This window comes from Canis aureus, chromosome 17, assembly GCF_053574225.1.
Source record: "Canis aureus isolate CA01 chromosome 17, VMU_Caureus_v.1.0, whole genome shotgun sequence".
Lineage (NCBI taxonomy): Eukaryota > Metazoa > Chordata > Mammalia > Carnivora > Canidae > Canis > Canis aureus.
Genome location: NC_135627.1, coordinates 38595269 through 38620658, shown reverse-complemented (window position 1 = coordinate 38620658; position 25390 = coordinate 38595269). Strand labels below are relative to the sequence as shown.

The window sequence follows — 25390 nt, the reverse complement described above, 5'->3', positions numbered from 1 at the left end:
AAAGGCAACATATGGACAGGGGAGCTATCAACGTTAAAAAAAACCCACTTGTAGTGCATGTTTTACAGGGTCTGACATTTAATAAGAACTTTACTGTTAGCTATTATTAATTCTATATCTTAAAAAGGGTGCATGAAGTTAAGATATCCTGAAACATGGAAAATAAGCATTTGAGATTAGAAGTTTTGTGGTGTTTTGTCTGAATGACACCTTCAGTTTTAAAAAAGGCAAATTACTGAAGAAAAAATTTCACAAGCTTTGTTAAGATGGTGTCAGAAGAAAGGGTCTATACATGTACATATGCATCTATATTGGGGGAAAAGTAACAGGGACTGATGAGAGTAGGGAAAAAATTGGTGAGCAAGTGACTCAACAATAAAAATTGAAATAAAAACTCATGTAATAGCTAAGCTTAAGCAAAATTATCTGTGCATTTTTTTCAGAAGTAGTAAGAAGAGAGTAAGAGAATGGGATATTGTGTCAAACACTACTAAAAGATTAAAAAAAAAATGGGCCCAGGGATCTACTGCAAAGAAGAAAACAGAAGGCAAGAAATCAGATTGAACCTCTGCAGACTTTAAACTCAGATTTCAAAAATACCACAGACGCTGTACCCCAGCATATTGACATCATGTTCTTAGGGACTTCTGAAATATTTAATCTCCTTAATCTTCCACTTTGTATGGACATCCCTATCCATTTCCTCGACTAAACAGGTACTCAAATTTCTCCAAGGATTCTGTGTTAACTCTTCATAGGACATAACATTTCTCTACTAAAAAACAACAGGTGGTTGGCTGCTACAAATTCCTGGATATTAATAATTATCATCAATGACTTCTCATATTCTTTCAAAAGTACTTATTTATGCCACTCTCTCGATTGATCTCTTTCACCAGCTGCCAGGGCACTGCAAAATCTTGCATGAAGGCTTTTTGTTATCATTTCACTTTCTAACCTTGCTCATAGACTTCAGTTTTCTCACTGTTCACCTGTACCAAAAATGGTTTTGTAATTCCTTGAACTCTTATTTAAGTAATTTTTACATTCTCCACATTTTACTTACATGCCTACACAAGGACCGTCTAGTTTACCTCTTCAATAAAAATATGGCTGTTCTAAAATGCAGTGCACATCTGATGTCTGCAGAGTTCAAAGCAAAAACATGCAGACTTGAAATTTTGTTGTAACTCTATAGGTTTTCTATAAGAACAACACAGCATGCCTTTGTTTTACATCATTAAAGCACTCATAAAGGCTTTCCTCATCCTCTCTCTATCCGGCATCAAGGACATATAAGCTCTTGTTTAAAAGGAGTATATAAAGAATCTGTTTAAAGTAAAAATTCTTATCTATTAGTAACAAGTTATAAATTATTAAAAAAAAACTACATAGAAAAAATAAGTGCTTTCTCATAGTCAGTCATCCCTTTCTTGGGAATGTGCCATTTTTATTTTCTTTCCTGCCTTACTGATTTTCTTCATGTAGGACCATCATTACTTGTGGTTTCAATTACTATAATTTTTAATGAGTCTGACTTTAATTCCTCTATTTTCTAATATGCTTTGAATACCAAAACTTTTGTGACTTCTTACAGTAACTATGATACTATAATTTTCTTGCTAAAATGTTTATAAAAATAATCTTATGTTTATATCATTTATTCATCCAATAACTATTTGATGCTCATTACAGTCTATTTCCTCCTCTTCATCACATGAAAACAATAATATATAAGGCATAAAATTAAAAACTTAAAATTTTAGTTTTAAAAAGTAGAGAGTAATATGTAGAGTGATAGTGTAAATGAAGGCATTTCTATAAAGGTGGTCAAGAAAAGGGCTTTTAAGCTGTTCCATTCTAGTTAATTTATCTAAAAGAGACAGCCAAGAAGCAGAATATTCTCGACAAAGTGTAAAAAACAGTGTAGAGACTCCAGGGCAAAAACAAACTTTGGGGCTGTGGAAAGTAAAGATGATCTGTTTTGTCACAAAGAGTGGGGAGGAGACTGGAAGGAGATGAGGTGAGAAAGGAATACAGGACCAGATGGTGTTGGGATACCATAAAAAAAGTTTTTGTATTTCATCCTTTTTTTAAGATTTATTTATTTATTCATGAGAGATACAGAGAAAGAGAGGCAGAGACATAGGCAGAAGGAGAAGTAGGCTCTCCACAGGGAGCCCGATCTGGACTCGATCCTAGATCCTGGGATCAGGCCCTGAGCCAAAGGCAGACGCTCAACCGCTGAGCCACCCAAGCATCCCTTGTATTTCATTCTAAGTACAAGGTGATACTTTTGGAGGTAGGATTCTTCTGATTCCAAGTTAATGAAGGGCAATTTAAACAACTGCTAGGGAAAGACCCCAGGAAATTTAATGAGAGAATATTGGGGTATCTCATAAATGCAACTCTAGCAATAGAGCTGGTCTCAGGAACAGTGTCAGAGATTGGAGATCTGCTATCAAGAGATGATGTAATCTCTCTCCATTTTGCTTCTTTCAATGTGTCTGCTTCATCGTTCTTTCTTTGGAATATGTTTTTTGCTCCTTGTGGAATATGGCCATCAAAAACTCACAGGTGGGGGTGGCCCGGGTGGCCCAGCGGTTTAGTGCTGCCTTCAGCCCAGGGCCTGATCCTGGAGACCCGGGATGGAGTCCTACATCAGGCTCCCTGCATGGAGCCTGCTTCTCCCTCTGCCTGTGTCTCTGCCTCTCTCTCTCTCTCTCGTGAATTAAAAACAAAACAAAACAAAACAAAACTCACAAGTGCCATAATGACAATACTGGATTTTCCTCTACTTTCTGCCTCTTCCTCTCTTTCTCTCGATCTCTTTTTCTGTTAGTTCTAAAATTTGTAAAAAGAAGTACTACTGTGTTGCACATCCAGCAACTCCTGAAAATGAGGTAGACAAAAAGGCAAATACTTACATATTTTTATTAAAGCAAGTATTTTACCCTTGCATTTAAAGGATTCCATAATATTTTCCCAAACCATTCCTATGTGAACCTTCCAAGAAATTTTTAATGAGTTACTCAGAGGTTCTTTTTTTTTTTTTTTTCTCTTTTTTACTCAGAGGTTCTTGAAGGGAAACTGTATTCTACATCTCTACCAAGACTAATTCCATTAGGTCTTGTATTCCTGTTTACTTTAAGGATTACTTAAAGTATAAGTCTCCTTGATAATCAATTGTTATCCACATATGATTCAGTATTGCCATTAACCTCAAAATGCTTGCCCATATACTTGCTGTATACAAACTTCCAGTTCTTTCCTCAGAATTCTCCCTTAGTGAATAGAAAATTCCAAGATCTCCTCATGCAATTCTCATACCTTCTCCTAACACCTTTGTTTAACTGTATGTGGTTACTCTTTGATGATTTTTTCAGTGACACACAAAATTAGAAGACATTTACTTCTCTGACACCATATACTTTTGGGAGGAGAGGAAATGAGAGCTGCCATCTTTCTAAGATATATTTATGGTTTGTAGCCTTCCTATATACTTCTATCACCATTCTTGGTGAATTCAACATCCAGGTTAATGAGCCCCTCGAAACATATTTGCATCCATCTTCCTGTTCAACCACTATGTCTAAGTGACTATTACTATTAGCCATTAAATTAGATTTTCTACTGCCTTATTTTCCCTTCTTCAGTTCATCTATTCATCACAGATCATCTTGAGTATTCCTTTTATATCCCAAACAGATCATACAAATACCTCTCAAATTTTTTACAGGAGTCTTTATATTATGTAGAACAATATTTAATTTTGTGCCGTATTTTAGCCAGGCCTTACAAGATCTGGCAATTCCAAACTCTCAAACTCACCTGGTGTCTCTTAGAGGTCTCTCCATTCTCTTGATTTTTCTTGTCTTAAAAGCCCTCTGGCATTCCTTGGATCATGCCATGTTTTCTTCTTGCTTTAAGGTCTTTACAATAATTTTTCATTCTCATGCTGTCTCTGAAATACAGAATATAGTTCCCAATTTTTCCAATATATAGATAGTGATAAAGTTATACTGCTCATCCTTCAACTTAAATATGAGCCTTTAGAAAAAACTTCACTCATCACCCTGGTAAGTCCTTCTACTCAATGTTTTTATTGCACTCTGTTAATTTATTGTTTTATTCTGTTGTAAACTGCCATAAGACAAAGAGGCACTATATTACTGTTTTTTCATAAATATCTGATCCTTTAATAGTTGGAGGGGATTTTAAAAATATATAATATATACATAAGATATATAAATGTATATGATATATTATATATTTATATATATGTAAGATATATATAAATATAAATATATATAAAATCTCCTAACTTCATGTGCTACAATGAAAATAAGCCACCCAAGTGTCCCTCTACCTGGTATTCTATCATATGGCTATAATTAGCAAAACCCAAACAAATAAACTCAAAATAATTTAGCATTCACTTACAAGACTCTGTAATTTAAAATTGCTCATTGCATAGAAGGTGCACCAGAATCATATTAAACAGTATACTATTTGCGATGACCAATTAACCATACAATAAAGGTAATTATCAATAATATTCTATTCAGTGGCAAATGCATTACTATTTCAGGTTTAAATGTTAAGCTTCAGCTGAAAGAATATAAATAACTAGATTCATCAAATCCTAATATTACTCTTCAGGTAAGGATAGATGATTCTGTTCAATACTTCCAACTAAAAGGCTTATTTTAAACACCACTCACTTCATTGACAATAATTAATTTCTAACATTGATTATGTTCATCAATAAAATACATTGTGTTGATAATAAATATAGCTGGTGATGTTGGTTCTTGTCTCACGGAGTTGAAAAATGAATCTCGCAGAGAGTGAGCAAAGTGATAGAAGTTTATTAAGCAGAGATACAGAGAAAGCTCTCAGAAGTGAGAGGGGTCCTGACAGAGTTGCCACTGAGGACTTTTATGGTCTTTTACAGGAAGCTTACCAGGGTACTTGGTAAATTTCTAATCAATATCAGGGTAGATATTTAGGAGAAACATGGTTGGCTTATAACTGTCATAATAACAAACAAGATGTTTTTATAAATACCATGAGCCTAAACAAGGGGTTCCCTTCTCTCTGGTTAATATCTCCTCCATAATATTTCTCTACATCTAAGATTTCTGTGATTACTTAGTAGCCATTAAAGGGGGATATTCCCTAATATTTTGGAGCTAGGTAACCAGGTATATTTTGTGTTTTTTACTGTCTTATCTCTGTGTTCTTGGGATGGGTAGGAGCCTGACTCTGCGGCCTTTCCCTTATGTTTCCTTGCCTAGCCCCGTCTGTTCCTAACTCGTTCCTACATCACTGGGACACCTGGGTGGCTCAGTGGTTGAGTATCTGCCTTCTGCTCGGGTTGAGACCTGCATTGAGCTCCCCGTGGGGAGCCTGTTTCTCCCTCTGCTTATGTCTCTGCCTCCCTCTGTGTGTTTCTCATGAATAAATAAATAAAATCTTTTTAAAAAGAGAAATAAATGTAGCTGAATGAAAATATTGTTGTGGTTTCTTCTGGAGTGTTTTGAAGACACTAATAAACAAGGCAGAATGTAATTCTGATCAGGATATTGAACAATTTGGTGTATATTAGACAAAAGTGTGTGTATGTGTGCATATTGCACATATATATACACAAACAGAAACCATTAATATCAGTATGACACAACATACCCTTATATTACCCTTATACCCTGGTACAGATTTTTTTTTTTTTTTTTAGATTTTATTTACTTGAGAGAAAACAAGTGAGAGAGAGCACAAGCTAGGTGGGAGTGGGGCAGAGGGAGAAGGAGAAGCAGACTCCCCACTGAGCAAAGAACCTGACTCCAGGCTCAATCCCAGGATCCTGGGATCATGATCAGAGCTGAAGGCAGACACTTAAGTGACTGAACCACCCAGGTGCCTCTCTACCTGGTATAGAATTGATAGTTGAATAATATTTGGGAAATGAATGCAGACTTAAGTTATTTCTATCTCTTTCATTATACTACCTTCCAGATTTTCTTGTATAATCCAAATTTTATTGTACAATGTTCAAAGTCTACTTGATTCAGAAAGTCTTTCTGGCTTCTACATTCAGAATTTCTTTTATTGAAAAAAAATTCTTTTATTGTTCTACTACATATTGTGGCATTAATTTACCACATGATACATTTTTGTGTTACTATGCTTGCAAGCATGGCATTTATTTAAACAATTATCTATATTAGGAGATTGTTGAGACCAACATTGTCTTTTACACTTCTTGACCTTTACAGCCACAGCGCAGCTTCCATCTCCATGCAATCCTTCAAGAATTTTTGCAATCCTGAGGATCCAAATATTATTTTTTAGAATTTAATTACTGATATTTCATCTTCATTTCCTGCTTGTGATTTGCTCCATCACAATTTCTAATATAAAAACAGTTGAATATATGTATCTTAATTAAATATATCTCTAAATAAATTTCATCTAGTTAACTCAGTTACAGTATCCAGATAATTATCAAGTACTTATGCTCCCAGATATTATTATAGGTGCTCTTGACTTGACATTTATGCTAGGAATGGTTATGAGTGTCAGAAAAATTATTCAAAGTTCATAAATAGACAAAAGAGAATGCTGGATGTATTGTCAGCAGAGTGCTGGGGTTGAAGTGTTAATTGTCTATTACACAACTGTATACAGAAAGAAGTTAACTTGCATATTGTTGTCCAGTAGAGATGGAAGTATTTACTATCCATTGGGACCAATAACAATAAAGATAGTAATTTTTGGCTCTGTCGGACATTAACCAGTTTTGTAAATAATCCAAAAATATCTTTCTAATATTTCTTTGTTAAACTAAGTTTTTAAATATTCTTTGGACTGGTTTTCACATCTTATAGGTTCCTTCATTAATTGAGTTAAATAAAATCACTGACATGTCTTTATACACTTGAATTAAAGTCACAATATTACCTTTTTGAAAATTATACTATGAAATTAGGACACTTTTAATGGATACTGGGGTTTTATCAAAGTATATAATCATTTTATAAGCAAGATAAAATACAGACTGCGCAGTAACCTAATTTAACAATGGTGTTAAAGATACCTTCCTCATGCAAGTTGTAAGAATAAGAGAAAGAAAATACTGCTATTTAAAAGGCTCTAGCTGTATGAGACAGAATTCTAAGAAGATTGTGCAATTCATCGTAGGGAGTAAAGAGCTCATTGTTTGGGAAAGCTTTGTTAAAATCTTTTGATTAAACAGAGACAGACAAAATGCAGTTCTTTTAGAAGTGTTTCAGGTGCTTCTCTAGTTTTCCAAACTTTTTTTTTTTTTAATTTTTAAAAGATTTTGTTTTGAGAGAGAGAACATGAGCTGGGGGAAGGGCAGAGGCTGAGGGAGAGAGAAAATCTCCTACAGACTCCACTCTGAGTGTGGAGCCTGACTTGGATCTGGAACTCACTACCCTGAGATCATGACCTCATTCAAAAACAAGAGTCAGACACTTAACTAACTGAGCCAGCCAGGCACTCCTCCAAATTTTATATGCAGAAATTCAGCTTGGTATTGTTTGTAAAATCCAGATCCTTGGGTTATGTATTGGAAAAACCCATAGCTCTCTTCCTATATGTCTCCTTTGCTTTCACATAGAACATTTCACTTTGGTCACTTCTGGTGTTTGTGTTTTTTTTCTCTTCCACAACAGGCAATTCTCTGCAATATTACCTGGATGCCCTACAATTTAACCCAACTCTGACACTATCTTCCTCAAGATAAGGGCTCAGTCCCACAAAACTACTCCCTACTTCAGATGCCATGATAACTGGTAGGTCCTGAGGTTACTCAGAACTTCTGTCTGACTTTGCTATTAATTGAAGGTTCCCATGACCTCCTCCTTTTTGACTTTCTCAGAGTGAATTACAGAACTGAGGTAAACACTTATGTTTACCAATTTATTAAAGGATATAATAAAAGATACTAATGAACAGCTAGATGAAGAAATACATAGGGTGAGGACGGAAAGATTCCCAAACATAGGAGCTTCTGTTGGCATAGCATTTAGGTGCATCACCCTTCCAGTACAGGTATGTGTTCACACATCTGGAAGCTCACTGAACCCCATACTACTGGAATTGTATGGCTGTCTCCTTATGCAGGCATGATCATTTTTTTTCAGGTGGTAACCAAATGGTTATACATTTCCTTTCTTTTTTTTAAGTAGACACACAATATTATTATTTTCAGGTGCACAGCATAGCAATTTGATAATTCTGTGCATTACTCAATGCTCACCATGATAAATGTAGTCACCATTTGTTATCATAAAACATTGTTATGATATTATTGATTATATTCCCTATACTGTTTTTCATCTTGATGACTTTTTATAAGTGGAAATTGGCACTTTTTGTCCCCATCACCTATTTCACTCATTTCTCCACAACCCTCCCCTCTGGTAACCACTAGTTTGTTTTGTCTGTTTCTGTTCCTGTTTTTGTTGTTGTTACTTATTTTTTTTAAAGATTCTACATGTAAGTAAAATCAGATTGTATTTGTCTGACTTGTTTCACTTAGTATGTTGCAGAAATATATAAATATATTTATATATATATAGCATATATTTATTGATTCATCCTGTGGTTCTAAAAATAGCTACACCCCTCTATAACTATAGCTACTAGAAACGGTTTCTGGCTGTTACTAATCCCTGAGTAACTTGAAACCTCCTATGAAATCACTTAATTCCATCCATAACACTATAAATAGTTACTTCAATTAAGGCTTTTAAAAATACATGATGAATATGCTATCTTTTGAGGTAACCATGACTGATATAAAGAATTGAGTTTCAGGTGACCCTTTCATTTCCTAGGATATGCACTGAGATACCTCTGTATACTTCAGCCAATTTAAAGAGTTCTCTTTTCTCATATCCTTATGCTAGAATGCATAGCCAAGTCATTTTAATTATGGCATCTCCACAATAATGAAATTACTTTAGAGATTACTGGTTCTAAGACTATTGTTGATTTATTATCTTTCATAAGATGATAATCGTATATATTTTACATTACGCACACACACACACATACACACATACACACACACAGAATTTTGCATGAAAGTCTGAAGACGTCAGGTATCTCAGATTAAACAGAAGAACTCTTGCCTAGAATATAGAAATTCAGTCCAGCAGAAAAACAAAAAACAAAAAACAGCAAAGAAACAGCAATCCAGTCATGAAATGGGCAAAAGACATGAACAGAAATCTCACAGAGGAAGACATAGACATGGCCAACATGCATATGAGAAAATGCTCTGCATCACTTGCCATCAGGGAAATACAAATCAAAACCACAATGAGATACCACCTCACACCAGTGAGAATGGGGAAAATTAACAAGGCAGGAAACAACAAATGTTGGAGAGGATGCGGAGAAAAGGGAACCCTCTTACACTGTTGGTGGGGATGTGAACTGGTGCAGCCACTCTGGAAAACTGTGTGGAGGTTCCTCAAAGAGTTAAAAATAGACCTGCCCTACGACCCAGCAATTGCACTGTTGGGGATTTACCCCAAAGATTTAGATACAATGAAACGCCGGGACACCTGCACCCCCATGTTTATAGCAGCAATGTCCACAATAGCCAAACTGTGGAAGGAGCCTCGATGTCCAACGAAAGATGAATGGATAAAGAAGATGTGGTTTATGTAGACAATGGAATATTCCTCAGCCATTAGAAACGACAAATACCCACCATTTGCTTCGACGTGGATGGAACTGGAGGGTATTATGCTGAGTGAAATAAGTCAATCGGAGAAGGACAAACATTACATGGTCTCATTCATTTGGGAAATATAAAAAATAGTGAAAGGGAATAAAGGGGAAAGGAGAAAAAAATGGGTAGGAAATATCAGAAAGGGAGACAGAACATGAAGACTCCTAACTCTGGGAAACGAACTAGGGGTGGTGGAAGGGGAAGTGGGCGGGGGCTGGGGGTGACTGGGTGATGGGCACTGAGGGGGGCACTTGTGGGATGAACACTGGGTGTTATTCTATATGTTGGCAAATTGAACACCAATAAAAAATAAATCTATAAAAAGAAAAAAAGTGTATACAGATTAATGAAACTTTAAATCCATTTGTGTGTGTATGTAAACTTTAATAATATCAGTTTCATTAAATACATTTAGATAAATATGTTAAGACAAAGATTTTTTATCCACACATATAATAAGCATCTAAGAAATGTCTAGATAAATTGAAAGAGAGGTCATGGTACACTTCTTATCAAATCAGAGACTTCTTTTCTAATAAGAATTTTATGTATCAATTCCTCAAAGTTGCAATTCTAATTACATTAATATAATATTATTATATTTCTTAAGTTCCTCTTTTAAGATAATAAAGTGGTGTAGGAGTTTATTTTTTATTTTTAAATTTTTAATTCCAGTATAGTTAACATACAGTGTGATATTTATTTCAGGTGTACAATATAGTGATTCAACACTTCCATATTTTACTCAATGTTCATCAAGATAAGTGTACTCTTAATCCCCTCCATCTATTTAACCCATTCCCCCACTTACCTCCCCTTTGGTAACCATTCGTTTGTTCTCTATAGTTAAGAGTCTAGTTTTTGGTTTTTCTTTTTTCTTTTTCTGTTTTTGTTTCTTAAATTCCACACATGAGTGAAATCATATGATACTCTCTAGATCCAACTATGTTGTTGCAAATGGCAAAGGTTTCATTCTTTTTTATGGCTAATATTCCAAATATTCCAGTGTGTGTGTGTGTATGTATGTATGTATGTATCATCTCTTCTTTATCCATTCATCTATCAATGGACACTTAGGTTGCTTACATAAGGGGTGCATGTATCCCTTTGAATTAGTGTTTTTGTTTTCTTTGGGCAAATATCCAGTAGTGTCATTACTGGATCATAGGGTAATTCCAATTTTATTTTTTTGAGGAACCTCCATATTTTCTCCTATTGTGGTTGTACTACTTTGTATTCCCACCAACAGTGCATGAGGGTTTCCATTCTCAGTGCAGGAGCATACGGTATAGATATTTTCTCTTTCCTCCTGAACTACCAAATCTGTATTTTATCATATTGATATAATAGAAATCAAGAGAACAATATTTTTCTTAAAAGATTTATTTGAGAGAGAGAGAAAGAGAGAGAGAGAGTAGGGGGGTGAGAGACAGAGGGAGAGGGAGAGAGAGAATCTCAAGCAACTTCTCCACTGAGCATGCCCAAATGTGGGTCTTGATCTCACAACCCTGAGATCATGAGCTGAGCTGAAATCAAGAGTTGGCTACTTAACTGACAGAACCACTCAGGTGCCTCTCTTTTTGTTTTTTGTTTTTTTTTATAAAGATTTTATTTATTTATTCATGAGAGACACAAAGAGAGAGAGAGAGGCAGAGACACAGGCAGAGGGAGAAGCAGGCTCCATGCAGGGAGCCCCAGGTGGGACTCTATCCCAGGTCTCCAGGATTATGCCCTGGGCTGAAGGCAGCACTAAACCGCTGAGCCACGTGGACTATCCTCTTTTTTATGTTTTTAAACAAAACATAATAGTACCTATTAGTTCCCATGTATTCTTTGCTTTTAGGGGAATGTCTTTGGTGTAATCTTGGCTGGAATATCAGCTGTACACACACACACACACACACACACACACACACACAAACAAAAACAAACAAAAAAGCCAACAAAACAAAACAACAACATGGCATCCACAATCCTCTTGTCCCTGCAACTTCTGATAAATTCATTAGCAACAATTTGAATTAGTAAATCTCTCTTAATATCCTAACTCTGTTAATATAAATATAAAAGTCATTTAGAAAATATTACTAAAGTGTGAGGTGAGACCGATATAATCTTGCATATTGCAAAATAGTCTCAACTGGGAAAGGATGAGATTGGGGATCTAGGTAGCAAATTAGATTGATGTGCTGTCCTCGACATAATGGCATTTTCATTTCTGAGCCCTACCAAGACCAAAACAAAACCATTTTTTATGGTTGCTCAAAATCCCAGGAGAAATGAGTTCAGGTGGTCTCGACTTAGTTTCTCATGTACAAAGGGACACATCAAAACGCTGTCATACACTGATAGTAATTTATCACTTTCACTTTTAAGAAGCTATGGGATTACAAGCATGAAGCAAATAACAGCAAAAAGAATTATTTCTAGAAGCATTTTTTTTCCTTTTGCCTCAGCTTGGAGTTTCTATTTTATTAGAAGAACGGTCTTATAAAACAAAAATTACATTTGTCATGATGTAGTCATTGAAATTTTCTTTAAATATTCAATTATTAACACTTATAATATGAAAATTATGTCACTTGTAACCATTGCTCATAATAAATAGAGCAGCCACTAAAGTAATCTTTCATCTTTAAAGTCATTATAAATCAGATAGCAAACAAAACTTAAATCAAATTTTCTTATGCATTTTTATCACTCAGATAAAAAACAGTAGGCCTCTTAAGTATACAAAATTTATAGGTTTAAATGTTCTGAGGAATTCAAAAGTCTGTTATGTTTCAAAGAAAACAAGTGGTTTAAAATAATTATAGTTAATATAAATAATTAAGTAAAACCTTATAGAGTTTGATGCCTTCAGAAGTGCAATAATGTGACATTACAATGTGGATACATTATTTTAGATGTTTGCTGGGGATATTCAACTCTTCGTTCACCCTAAATATTTCCTTGACATATTGGTCTCATGGAAATCTGAAATGTCAACAGTGTGACAGTCAAGAGAAGCATATCAGTATTTGAATCATTACAGAGATGTGGGTCACAAGAAGAGGACACGGTATAATTTATTAAAATATTATTAGGGGCCTTTCTCAGATATTGACTAAGAATATTAAATCAGATAAGAAGTTAGATGAATTTTTGATAATATAAAATCTAAAAGTTCGTATGTATATGATAGTGCATTTCAATTTTGAATACAAGAAATACAGAACTATATTTAGGTGTCCTTTAAAACAAATTAAAAGAAAGATGGAGAATGTCAGCGCTTATTAAGAAGCAATAGCTATTCTATCCCATTGAAAATGTCATAAAAAAGATAATACAAAAATTAACTCTTGTTAGCTGATATTGAAATAGAGATTTTCAGTAGAAATTCATTATGATTATCAGGCTGATGAGAGTAAATTTTTTTGATCACATAAACATGTTTTCTTATTATGAAAGATGTATGCTAGAGGTAAACTTACAAACATTTATCATATTTTACTCTTACAAAGTTTCAAAAGAGCATGAGGTTGAATAGCTGAACTCCTGTAAAATAAAATGTAGCATTAATACATCTAAATACATCATTTAATAAATGTACATTACAAAGAATGTAGTAATGTTTCATACATTATGGAATTTTTAAAATTCTTTAATTAAATTTTATCAACTTTGCTAAGCAGTTTTATTATTCTTTACAAATAAATAACTCTCACACTTTTTAATTGAGAAATGAGCCATCATTATATTCACAAGAGAATGAGAAAGAAAAGAACCTTATGAAGAAAAAGAATAGGTGATAAGCAGATCTAATGTTTCATTTAAAAATTAGATTTAAAAAAATTTTCACTTCAATCAGTATCCATAAAAATCAGGAAAACTCAAATAAGAGGCAATAAAATGACTTTTTAATTATTTTAATATCCTCCAAATGAGGTAAAAGAATCCCTTTTTCCATTACAGTGGTATAGAACTAAGATAATAAACTTCCACTAATAAATCAGTAATTGTGAAAAGAATCTCTTCATGAATCCTAGAGAACTACGCATTGTTATTGCTCACTGGAAAAGCTAATTTTTAAAATTCAGTAGAGTCCTCTTCATTTTTAAGATTTTTAAAGACTAACACAAAAATGTAAACAAACACATTATTAAATTTAATATTTTATTTAAATTATTTCTCAAAAACTCTTAAGGTATTTCATTGTCTTCACAACTGTCTTTATTTTTTTCACATCTGTTTTTAGATATAATTAACCTCATGACTCAAACATCCTATGATTACTTTCAAAGCTCAATATCCTACTGTATCATTTTTAGTCCCATTCTTTTAGTCTTAGTATTAAATTCAAGTTTATTTGTCCTGTTGCCTCAATTAAACTCAAGAAAGAAATTTAATTGTAAGAATAATTTTAATATAAAAGATAACAAAGGGTATTTACCACAAATCTACATTACTTCACTATTGAGATCAGGAAGTAACATGATTCACATAGTCTCCATCTATCAACACTATAATAATAACTATTTGCAGGGATCCCTGGGTGGCTCAGTGGTTTAACGCCTGCCTTCAGCCCAGGGTGTGATCCTGGACACCCGGGATCAAGTCCCATGTCAGGTTCCCTGCATGGAGCCTGCTTCTCCCTCTGCCTGTGTCTCTGCCTCTCTCTCTCTCTCTCTCTCTCTCTCTCTCTATATATATATATATATATATATATATATATATATATATATATTCTCATGAATAAATAAGTAAAATCTTAAAAAAATAACTATTTGCTCCAGGAAAATCCAGGAAAGTCCAGGACAACAGACTGCCATAGTCACTATCTTTGCTCTTTGCTTCAGGAAATGCTTATAATTTTTCTGGGTTAAAAGTTTGCTCATTAGGGCAAGTTGTTTTATCAAAACAATTTCTCAACTGTATGAAAAGCTCAATTATCAGAACACAGTTTTCTTTACCATATTTAAGACCTGCATCTTTCCATGTAAACCAGTATTCACCTACTGTGTTACAAACTTCACCAAACAGTCACCTGCCTTGGATGATCTATGTTAAATCCATTGAACTCATACCCCAAAACATCATTAATATTTTTCCTAACTTCCCTATTTTGAATCATTACTAAGATTCTGCCAAGGTATATTTCTCCCTTGAGCATAAATTTATACTTTTAGACCATTTGATGAGTAGGCTTTCTTTTCTTTTCTTTCTTTCTTTCTTTCTTTCTTTCTTTCTTTCTTTCTTTCTTCTTTCTTCTTTCTTTCTTTCTCTTTCTTTCTTTCTTTCTTTCTCTTTCTTTCTTTCTTTCTTTGCTAATTTAACTACTCAGCAGTAGACAGCTTGAAGGTCTTGCTAAAACTGGCTATTAAGATTTGATGCTCTTATGGAAAACTGCCCTTAAGGCCCCGTGAGTCTCCTGCTTGGAGTGTCTTTCTGATAATGAGGGTGAAATAGGGTCCCACTTTGAGTCTGAGCCCCTATTTCTTTAAGATCCCAAATTCTGCGATAATTTTGTCTCTTAGAAATAAAAGAAACATTTTTTAAAGTAATCTTCTTATTTCATCAGTTTTAAAAACCTTTTCCTTGGACTCAGGTCAGTAAAAATCTGTCCTTTTACCACAGCATCATTTATCTCTTGGATTGTCCTTTTCATTTTCTGTTGTGAGTTTATAAGAGAAAGTTCATAGACAAGAAGATAAAAATAGACACAATAAATCTGTCTCTTGACTCAGTACTAAGGGCCAACAAGTCCCAAAAGCCTTGTCAGACTGGCATCTTTATAGGACACGGTTTGCCTTTGGCCAACAATCTTTCTAAATTTCAAATTTTCAAAATTACAGTGGCCACTTGGGGAAACTTTTGATGTGAACGCAATGATTCATTTGAGAAGTGTCTCAGCACACAAAAAAATGGACAAAATTTAAAATATCAAAAGGTTTGCCTTATAAAATTTTTTTGAGGAGACCTCCAAAAGAAATCAAAATTACTTTATAAATACACTTCTTAAAGAATAATTTGACAAAGAAGATTTTTTTAAAGTATGAAATTTAATAGTCTTACTCTTTTAGATCCTGTGATAGTTAATTTAATATGTCAACTTGGCTGGGCTATGGAGCCCAGATATGTGGTCAAATATTGTTCTGGATGTTTCTGTTAGGGTGTATTTGGATGATATTACCATTTTAAATTGGTGGATTTTAAGTAAAACAGATTGTTTTGCATAATATGGATGGGCCTCATTCTATCAGTTGAAGGCCTGAACAAAACAAAAAGATTGACTCCTCTGAGCAAGAGCAAATTCTGCAGCAAATGGCTTTTCTACAGAGCTGTGACACTGGCTCTTCCCTGGGTTTTCAGCCTGCTAGCCACTCTGCAGATTTTGGACTTGTCAGCCTCTATAATCACATGAGCTAACTCCTTTAAAAAAATCCATCTTTCTCTCCCTCTTCACACACACACACACACACACGCCCCTGTTGGTTCTGGTTCTCTGGAGAACTTTGTCTGATGCAGATCCCCACAATTCTGCAGTTGTTCTATGCTAGCCAAGAAATTGAAAGACAAAAAAATAATGTGGGTAAATGATGCAGGTACTCTGAAAAAGAACTAAGCACTTAATCTAGTTTTCTCTTAAACTCCTCAGAATAACTTTGTCTAAATATTAAAGAACAATCAGAGTAAAGATTTTATTGATATCATGTGTTATAATATAATTAACCTTAAATTTTGCCACTATCACAAAATCTCACCCCAGGAAAGAATGACTACTCTGAAAGTAGACATTGTTATAACAAACTTCAGATGTTACCCATTCATTAGCCAATAAAATCTTACCAGTGTGCTTCTAACCAATGAATATTTTTTCTCTTGTGAAACCATGCTTGATGACTTAATAGGCATGAGTTTATGTTGTGAATGTAACTATCTATTTAAATGGAGACCTCTTTCTGGAGATAAACCAAGGACTCTGTTATTCACAATCAAGTCATAGGTAATTTGAATATTGACCTACTAGCTTGCTTGTTTTAAATGAAGCTCCAATTGAAGATATCCAGAAGTTCATGGGCTTTGTATGGTGCAAATATTCTTCTGATATTAATAGACTTATCGATATTGAATATATTAAAGTTTAGATTGTCTCATACATACTTTTACACAACTCACACATTTTCCCCTAAAATGAAAGGCAAAGAAGGATACAACCAATCATTGAAAGCCTAGTAGAAAAAAGACTTACCATATTTGTACCAATCATTGTAATACTTTCATTCTCTAAGTCACAAAACACCCAGAAAAAGATACTGATTTGTTCAGTCCTTCAGGGCCATAAAAAGAAAATAGTAAGCTCTTGTTTTTCATGATACCGAACCCAAGTAATATTTCATCTACAGTGCCACCTAAGCCTACACATTTTACAATTGTATACCTGCACTTTTCTTTTTTTTAGTGGCCTCCTCATTAAGTTAATTAAGTAGCTGGCCTTTTCCTGGGAAGGTCTAAAATATACCTGCAGTATTATGTCTTAGCAGTTTACTAAGACACCATTTTTCACAACTAAAACCTTAATCATCTTAAATATTCCTAAGATTCTTTTATCCTGTACATGGATCACCTCTTACTATGTTTTATTGATAATATAATGCCTAAAATTCATTCCATATCTTTCATAAGCTCAAAAAGAACATAATGCTTTTAAGGAAAATTACACTTTGTCAAAACAAAGGACACAACTTATCCCAGGATATATTCCAAGAATCAAATCTTTCAATTATGACCGAATTGACACCATTAAAATTTTTTCATTTTGGTCAAGAGATAATTAGAAGATGCATTGGTCTCATTCATCAGTGCAAGCAAAGGGTTCATTACTTTTCTCAGACCACTATGTATATCTATAATTTAATCAGGTTTTCAATGATTAAACCCCTAAGCAGAAGTAAACATTTTATGATTTAAAATGAGGCCTTCAATAATTTCCCATCCATTCATGAATAAGTGATCTAAACAAGTCTTATATTCTGACTCAACTTCATGGGAATCATCAGACACCAAACATTAACATTTATTTTTATTCTGTGGCAAAAGCCTGCACTGTGTGTCACATCAATAAAAGCTTTAGTTCAAATGATGGAAGATTCTAGGCATTGGGACTTAGATTTTCCTTTAAACTTGATGGTCCCTCACACTGAGCAATCTTTGTTGTTATTTTAAAAATTCAGTATTTATAAACAAGTGGGTTTACTTGCTTGTTAATGAGTCTTATCTTAGGATCAGACAGGAAGTTTTCAGGATTTATTGAAACAGAATCCAACTTATCCATAGAATATGACCCTTTTTACTAGAGACCAAATCCGCCCAGATGGCAGAACACATTGCATACCCTAGATCTTGGCAAACGGGTAGAGATAAGAGAGCTAACATTTATTGTAGTAGCAGACATGTTTTGCATATAGTATGTGATTTTTGTTATGCTTTGGAAACAGCAAGCATTTTCAATAACACCAGGAATTCCAATTCAGAATATCCAATAGATTAAAGAACTCTTTCTGCCCTGATACTTTTGAAGTATAGTCATTATAAATTAGAAGTCTGCACACAAAAGGATAACTTGAAGGCAAAGGGAAATGTCTTAGGTAATCATTATGAAAAATAGGAGCTTTAATTAAGATCTTGGCCCCTTAACACTACAAGCCAATTCTTTAAAGAAGTTTAAAGATCAGATCAGTCACTTGCTTCCCCCCAAAACTTGCAATAGTACAGTAAACTAATATTGGATCAGGGGCGTTTACTAAAATTGCTGAGAAATATCTGCTTTGTGTCCCATCTGTCATCACCATTATCCTGGTAAACACATAAAGATGGGGTATGGACAAGAAGCCCAGGCTCAGGGTAACTTCAGACACATTCAGAAGAGTTTCATAAAGTATTCCCTACAAAGAATTTTAAATATGTCTGTTCGCTGTTTGCTTACTACCGCGATCTTACTTGATAGAGGGTTACTGATTAAATTTTAGCAAAAATATTTGCTTCATTCCCAATCTAGGGAAAAAGAGCATCAATTTAGAGTGAATAATATTAAAAAAATTACAAAACCTTGCTACTTAGAAATATTACTGTTCAAACTATAGTCGTCTTCAGAAAAGTTAGGAAGAAGAAATATAATTCTGAAACTAACCTTTGCAAAGCACTTAATGACCTGATATTGTGGGAGAGAAATCAAAGAGCCTGAAACTCCAATGGGAGGGACATTGCCAGTAACTGAGCAAAACTCAAACAGGTTGGTTTTTATAATCACAACTATTTATTTAGGAGACACAAGCCATCCTCCTACTAGTAAAAGGATGTTTTGGCTGGAGACTTTAAATTGTGAATTCTTGGAAATTCTCCAGAAGCAGACACCTTCATGCTCATGTAAGTCATGATGTAAAGCTGAACTTTTTGGCTGAGACCCAGAGAACAAGATACAGATGACTGAAATAACAGACTATCATGCTTTTATGAATGTTAATATTCTTTATTTTTATAACCATTTTATTTTATTTTTACTGGTTTAAGATTTTGGCTACAATAGATCATACTAGCTCTTAACTAGTATAGATAGATATAGATAGATAGATATAGATATAGATATAGATAGATATAGATACAGATATAGATATAGATCATCTAGCCCCATTATAATGAAACAAATAACTTCAAGTTTAATATTATCAACCAGTAAACACAATTTTGAAGCAAATATCACAAAAAGATAGCTAAACACATAAAACTCCATTTAACATCTCACATAGGACTTTTTGTAGGAGCTCTGTTTTGTAAGCAAAGTTTCATAAATGTAGAGCTTGGGAAGACACTATCATGACTGATACTCTTACTTTTATAGACTTTAAAAGGAAGGTTCACCTTTAGGTAAATTTTCTGACTCTGATCTTTAACAGATGATCTCTTATTATCTGGCACCTGACTGCTTTGTTGAATGACATTGAAAATGTAAAATACTAGTCAGCTACCTATGGTATTTTTGCTACACAACCAGAGAGTTAGGTAGCCCTCAACAGGTGATATTTGATTTGTAGCATCAAAGTCTATAGGTTTCTGTAGGCAAAATGGGGCAAGGACTTATCCTGATGGACTATTGCCAGTCTTTCTGATAGTCTTATTTTCAAATAGACCCAGGGTCCATTTGGATACTGATTTCTCCTACCAAAAAAATAAATAAATAAATAAATAAAAGGAGGGAGAGAGATTATTTGATAACATAATTCAAGAAGAAAAGTCACCCTTGGCCTGTGACTCCAAAACTAACAAAAAAGGAATTCCGGATTGTCTTCAACTCTTTGTTTTGCACTTTGTAAGAAGCCCAGAAAATGGGGACAAATTCTTTATTGTGTGATTCAGATCATAACTAAGAAGTCAAAAAAGATCATAGAGGCTGGATAATTACCTGCCTTAAGGTTAGAAACTTTCAGCTATAAGAAGAATAATGTCTGAGGATCTAGTATATAATATGGTGTCTATACTTAATTATATTGAATCATACAATTGAAATTTTCTCAGAGAGTAGGGCTTAAGTGTTCTCACAAGAACACAAAAAAGTAGATATATGATAGCTGTGTTGATTAATTTGAAGGGGAAATCTTTTTATAATGTTTATGCACATCAAAACATGTTGTATCCTTTAAATATATATGACAATTTTAATTATACCTCTAAAGCTTTAAAAAGGAGAAATTTAATTTAATTCTAGATTGGAATTAGAGCTGATATAAAAACCTTATATTGCCCTAGCAACTGAAACAAGGTGGATAGTGATACCATTAATAAAGGTAAAGCTTATACAATGAACATGTAAATGTTGTGGGGAAATTCTTTCACTTTTGAGATTCTCTGCTTGGAAATATCTGTACTGTGTGCAGTTGGTTTGTCCAGTGGATTGGATGAGTATTGCAAGTTGAGAGTGATCAGTAAAAAAGATGATTATAATGGTAAAGAAAATGAAAAGAGAAGAGAGAAAACACTGTATTCCTCTGGGAACAACAGATTGGTGACTAGGTAGTAGCGGAGAATATTAAAAAAAAAATACTATGCAGGAAAGACTAGTGCAATGAAGTTATAGTCGACTTTGAATGCCAATCAGACTAGTGCCACAGAAACACAGAATTTGAGAAAAAAACTGGTGAGACTTTAATTTGAGCATATAATTGAGTTTAGGGAAAACTAAGCATGCACATGTCCAAGGCAGAAGAAAGAGTGAGAGAAACAAAGACAGGAATTTAGGATGGGAAGCATGCTAGGTATGGGGAAGCAATAATGCAAGGCTACTCTAGAGCAGTAGTCTATGGAAAACAAAGGAGAGATTTGAGTCAGGTTGTTCAATATAGGAACAAGGTTAGATTCTGATGTACTTACTTTACCTGTACAGCCTGTATTCTGCTCCACATTTTCTTAATTCCATTTTCCTGTTTCTCCACTGCATTTAGTTGATTTACATTCTTCTTCACATGTTAAGCTTTCATTTAGAGATGAAATAGGTCATTGCCTATGATCTGTTATACTGTAAGCAATAAAACCTCATATAAACATTAACAAATATAAAATACTAATCTTTAATAAAATTATTCATTTACTAGTGAAATATATAATAAGAGAATGAATTTAAATATATTCCTGTATTTTTTAAAAGATTTATCTATTTCTTTTAGAGAGAGAGCAGGGGAAAGGGCAGAAGGAGAGAATCTCCAAGCATAAGTCCCCACTGAGCTGGGAGCCTGATGCAGGCTCTATCCCCTGACCCATGAGATCATAACCTGAGCTGAAACCAAGAGTCAGTCGCTTAACTGACTGAGCCACTCAGGTAGTGCTTCTATACTTTTCTTTTTGACTTTTGGTATTGATGCTGTCTTCTTAACCTTTGAGTGGAGAGGGACCTGATGAATAGAGAGAAGTTAAAAGGATTGCCAGACCAGAAAGTCAAAAATAAAAAAAATAAAAAAAATAAAGAAAAAAAAAGAGAGTGAATATTCAGTTTCTGACTCCGCAAATAATAGACTGGAAACTTCAAAGTCAGACTTCATTGGGAAATAAAGGATTTTCAATTTCTATATCTACCCTCACCAAATGGCATAATAGTTTTACTATTTACCCAGGAAAGGAATAAAGAAGACATGATCACAAAGGAATTAAAATGACAAATCTGTTTCTTATTATCTTAGCATCCTGCAGAAAGGGAGACCGGCAAATGTATGAAACCCCTGATGATATAGCAACTAATGGTAATACTGGCTGTAAGCTTTTAGGAAAAATTACCAAAAAAAAAAAAAAAAAGGTCATTTTCAATAGTGTGCAAGAAAAATGTAGTGATTTTATCAGGAGAAATCAATTTAGGTGACCTTCGTTCTTCATGGCCAGCATGTGGTATGCCTGGATCCTAAATCTCCTAATATGCCCTAAAGGAACATGAAGTAGAGAAGGATTTGTGGTCATGGTGAAGAGACTACTATATGTGTGAACATGAAAAACAGAGGCAGGTGCCTGGGACCACAGATGCTAGCTTTGAATAAAATAATAGATATTTTATCAAGCCAAGAACCACATGTACCATTTTGAAGCAGAAAGAGAATCACATGGATTTGTACCCCTCATTTCTTTTGCTCTGCACCGAGACATGTTAGATACATATCTTTAAAACAGCCAGCAGGTCACCATCTTGGCTAGGAGGCACACCAGGTAGGGCCAGAGTTCTGAAAATATAAGAATTCTGCATGATTCATTCAAACATTGGGGTAAATTCTATAAAGATGCTAAAGGAAGTATTAGCCTAAACTAAAATTATTGATTAGGTCCAAGTATTATTTTGTCTTTTTTTTTTTACTACCTTATTTACTGAAATTCATTAAGGAAAAACAGATTAACAAATAGAAAATCAAATTTTAAGAAAATAATTCTTTGTAATCTGACTGAATTATAAATCCTGCTATATATTTTTCTTCTTTTGCTTTCATTATAATCCATGCACTTGGTGGAAGGCAGTAGAGATCCCAGTACTTCACTGTTAGAATTACTGTACCAAGGTAGTAAATTGGAAGTAGTAACTGAGCAAAAGAAAGTCTTATTTTTACCCAGTTTCAAGTAGCATTCGATATTGTAATTGTGACCAAATTCATGTTTTTGGCATATTAATATCTCTCTGAAAAGCAGATATAGTGATGGTTCCATCCTTATAAAATTATCTATTCAAGACTGTGCTTTGAAGTTCACAATCTGGGAAAAGGCTAAGGGATAGAAAAAAATGTGAATTTGAATGGCTGTTTTCTTTCTGCTTCAAAAAGAGTAATCTATATGGAACAGTTTAGCTAAGCCAGGTTTTAATCCATTATTGCTAAAGAAGAAACTGTTCATATTTTATTTAACATATCATGAAACATTTGGGTATAAAGTTAATCTGCTTTCTTTGCAAATCTTCAACATCACCAATATCATTCTATTTTATCACTGTCATCTGAGGGAACAATATGATGGGAAGTTACATTTGGCTCTAGAAATTTTTATTAATTTTTAAAATAATGGTATATTTTTGCTCGTTCTAAAAGGTTATTGTTTTTCAAAAGAATAAGGTCTTGTTAGACATTTTAGAGGCATCTTCTGCATGAAAGTAATAAACTGAGATGCATCCAATGTTTACCATTATTTAGATAATGCTTTGGCATACATTTAAAAATTATGGGGTGCCTGGGTGGGTCAGTCAGCTAAATGTCTGACTTTGGTTCAGGTTATGATCCCAGGGTCCTGAGATTGAGCCCTGTGTCAGGCTTTCCACTCAGCAGGGAGTCTGCTTGTCCCTCCCCCTCTGCCCCTCTCCCTGCTGTATTTCTTTGTCTCTCTCAAACAAATAAAATCTTTAAGAAAATTTTAAAAATCATTCTTAGAATGCTATGTGTGTCTAATGGATAATACTTAAACTGTCTCTATACATTTAGTGTTATTTTGTGGCTTTTTTTTCCACAAGTTGCTCCAAGCTGACGTTTTGTACAGCTATGTAGAGGAGAAAATATAGAATAGTATTTCTTAAAGTATCATTTGGGATGACTAAAAAGGTTTTTATAATTCTATAATTTTTGTATTAGAGTACAGCTTCCTGAGAGGAAGCCATGCTCCTTTACATGAGACAAAAATTGAACGTTACCAAGACATCTTCCTCTGAAGCCATATCCCTTTATTTGTATGCTTATCTTAAAATGCCAATTGCCAGAAACTCCAATGATAGATTCAAGTGAAATATGGATCCTTTATTAGCCATGGAAAAATAAATTGTTGTGTTTGAAGGCAAAGATGTAAGGAAAATAATAAAAAAAAAAGATGTAAGGAAAATAGTTGAATGGAACATTTGGCAATGCTAATGAAGAAAATCTGGGAATAATGTTATGACTGATATAAATATCATCAATTCCCCATTGTATTGTTGACTTTTTGTGAGCATTGGGTAGTGGAGGGCAGAGTCTCAACAGGTAGTGGAGAACAGAGTCTCAAGACTCTGCAAGGCTGAGTCTCCAACTTTGGTCATGTCACAATACCGAATTTGTTTCTAGTGTTAACTAAGCTGTTAACACTCTATCTTTTACAAAATCCTTCAGCTCTGAGATGATAAGATACTATGTATTTTCGTTTTGTTATTTCATTATGTAACTCTTGCCTCACTTTCAAAAATGTTCAAGTGATAGTAAAAGAAAAATTTTAAATGAACCTTAAGATAGCAACATGAAATTTCAAAACTAGGACATATGATTCTGATACTTTTTATTATATTTTTCTTTGAAATGTCTTCCTTGTGTGAACTAGAATTGCTGTTAGAGGCATTCTTTTAATGCCTATTTCATTCATTTTTGCGGAAATAAATGTGACTGTGTGTGTGTTTGTGTGAGTGTGTTCTACCTTGGTCTAGAAAGTATTTCAGGCAATTTGGTAAGACATAAAGCATTTCAAGAGGAAGACGCTAGCTGTGAATAAAGTAGTTCAGGTGTTATTTCAACTCAAATATCCTAACTATTTTAATTTTTTTTTTTTTTATGATAGTCACAGAGAGAGAGAGAGAGAGAGAGGCAGAGACACAGAGGCAGAAGCAGGCTCCATGCACTGGGAACCTGATGTGGGAATCGATCCCGGGTCTCCAGGATCGCGCCCTGGGCCAAAGGCAGGCGCTAAACCGCTGCGCCACCCAGGGATCCCTATTTTAATTTTTTCCTGCTAGATAAAAGTTAATGTCATTGTCAGTCATATTGGGATAAAATATTGATTGAACCAGTGTATACTTCTTTTCTGCAGTGACTAGATTTAGAGATTTGCAAATAATCAAGAGATTATTAGATCCATTTTATTTCAGATAAGCACAAAAAAGGTCAGCCATTTATAAGAATGCACTGCCAAATTTCCAAATCTTAACATTTATCTGGCTTTAACTTTATTTAAAAAATATTTCTCTTGAAATAACAATTTGTAATGTGCCAAACTGTATAAAATATGCTAAGTTGTGAGAGATAGACTATTTGTAGAAATAAATAATGAAATTCATGTCCACCAGGAGCATATGACGTCAATCTGTATGTTTCAGGGTCATATACTTTCTATATA

The 25390-nt window shown here is 34.0% G+C and overlaps 2 long non-coding RNA genes across 2 annotated transcripts in view; one reads left to right on the top strand and one right to left on the bottom strand.

The window, feature by feature from the left end:
• The window catches only part of LOC144287534 (uncharacterized), a 65812-nt gene extending 44498 nt beyond the window's left edge, over positions 1–21314 (bottom strand). The window contains exons 1-2 of the long non-coding RNA XR_013355319.1: positions 21176–21314; positions 3832–3958 (exon numbers count right to left, since the gene is read on the bottom strand). This is a non-coding gene — a long non-coding RNA (uncharacterized LOC144287534). The remainder of the gene's footprint in view (positions 1–3831; positions 3959–21175) is intronic.
• The window catches only part of LOC144287535 (uncharacterized), a 115703-nt gene that overhangs the window by 74118 nt on the left and 16195 nt on the right, over positions 1–25390 (top strand). Inside the window, exon 2 of the long non-coding RNA XR_013355320.1 lies at positions 7701–7820. This is a non-coding gene — a long non-coding RNA (uncharacterized LOC144287535). The remainder of the gene's footprint in view (positions 1–7700; positions 7821–25390) is intronic.